Source organism: Tuber melanosporum (assembly GCF_000151645.1).
Source record: "Tuber melanosporum whole genome shotgun sequence assembly, scaffold_154, strain Mel28".
Lineage (NCBI taxonomy): Eukaryota > Fungi > Ascomycota > Pezizomycetes > Pezizales > Tuberaceae > Tuber > Tuber melanosporum.
In genome coordinates this window covers 217,091-219,187 of record NW_003298813.1, presented here as the reverse complement: position 1 = coordinate 219,187, position 2,097 = coordinate 217,091, and positions in this window count along the sequence as shown.

The following is a 2,097-nucleotide window of genomic DNA, read 5'->3' as shown; positions in this document are numbered from 1 at the left end:
CCCTCCCTTTGGTATGGTTAAGACAACTATTAGATCTAACAGTGTTAGTAATCACAATTTATGAGAAGAATCATAATTGTCAAAAGCCCTTCTTGATGTTACTACCTAATGCACATTTATCCTATAGTATAGTTAAATATAAGAGTTGTAAATAGAATCTTATTATGTTATATAAAAGCTCTAGATTACTGGTATTATAGTTAAACTATTTGAGGACTCAGTGAGGCGGTACCCTTAGCAAGGTGCTGCATGGCTTGGCATCAATACAGCTCTCTACTATCTTTTCTCTTACAGGACAATATATTTTTTTCTTTCTGTTCTACAAACAATCCACAATACCAACAGCCTCAACACAATTACCTCTAAAGAGTATACTATTATCCTGCTATTTCAGATTATACTGAACCAGATACCTTACTGTCCTGTACAAAACTCAGGTAGATACTGAATTTCTTTGCACCAAAAAGCTAACCTATTGATACAGATTACTGACTGTATTGGACAGTTTCTTCAGATTTTAGCCATCTGGGATAACAGGATATGAGTATAGATCTGCTTCAGAGGTACTAACTACAAACCAAGTGGCAGGTCCACCAGATTTCTAAAGGGAGCAGGGGCTGGTACAGTCCCTTCTCTCACTTCATAGTTCTCAGTGTCTCTGCCAAATTCATTTGGCTTTCTCTTATCAATCTCATGACTTGGCTCCTGTTAGGAGTACTAAGATCTAATACCTAGGAACCATCCTAAGTAGGGTAACCCCACTCAGAATCAGAATTTCTGGTCTCTAACACCCTCCTCTGGCCCCCTGATGGGACCTACATGTCATTATACATATTGATCTCAGTTGCATCCTGTGATAATAATGCTACAGAATTAAAGATATCAGGATAACGACATATACATTAGTGCTGTCTGTCTGACCAGATCCTGTTTGCAGAATCTATAAGAGGAGATCTTTGATTAGGTTTGGGAATTGCAATGGAGTAAATCCATCAACAACTCAGAAAGTTACTAGGCTTCAAAAATAGAACACCTTTGACATAGGCTGTAGGTAATGGGACATTTTCATACAAGGAATGTGGTATTAAATATTAAACAATCTCAATGAAGAGCCAATACATTCTCATCTATCCAACGATAATTAGAAGAGTCTAAAACTCCAAAGAATACTATTAAAAAAGGTAATAGACCTTGTAGAGTATTACAACTAGGTCAAAGGATGTATCGTAGTTGTGGGAATTAATCCCAATACTGATTAAGCAAAGAAAACCTGTTACCTAGAATAAGTAAGAGTTGCCAACCCAGAGTTTATCTGCCAATCTGGTAAAATATCCTCTTGCGAATTAGAAGGAAGTTATTCAGCAGAAGACATTTGTTAGTTAGATCAGGAGTTATGGAGGTTTGAAGTCGACAACTTAAGAAGGTTGTATTTATGACTACTCCTGCAGATACAACCCGCAGATGAAACTAATCATTTGTCATGAACGTGGCTTGGCACGAAAAAGGTTTTTACATAACTCATGATTATGAGTCATAGGTATGTTATTGTTTCACACATATGACTCATTTAGGTCATATGACTTATTATGTTATAATTTGTTATGTTTCGTACATGACTCGATTATGAGTCATGAGATGTGTGCCTGGCAAGTATGTCTTGCGAGTGTGCCTTGCGGGTATGCCTTACATATATGACTTCTGTTTTGCACATGACCTCATTATGAGGTTATGGGTTTCACTCATATGACTCAGTCGAGTCATATGACTTATTTATTGTGTTGTGATTGGTTTATGAGTTTTTGCACATGACCTTGCAATGAGGTCAAAGGTTTTAAGAGAGTGACTACTTTGGTTACATGATTAGTTTGTTATGATTTGGTTTCGCACATGTGACCACTTTGGATCACATGACTATGGGCGGGAAGAATACTATATAAGGAGGCCGATGCAGCTGATCAGGATAGGTTCTTTATACTTTGTTCTAAGTACTTTTCCTCGTCCTTGCTGTCGCTTCGTCCTAAGCGTTTCTTTCGTACCCACAGTGAGTCTTGATGCCTGTCACGAATGTGACTTAGCATGAAAAAGGTTTTCACGTGA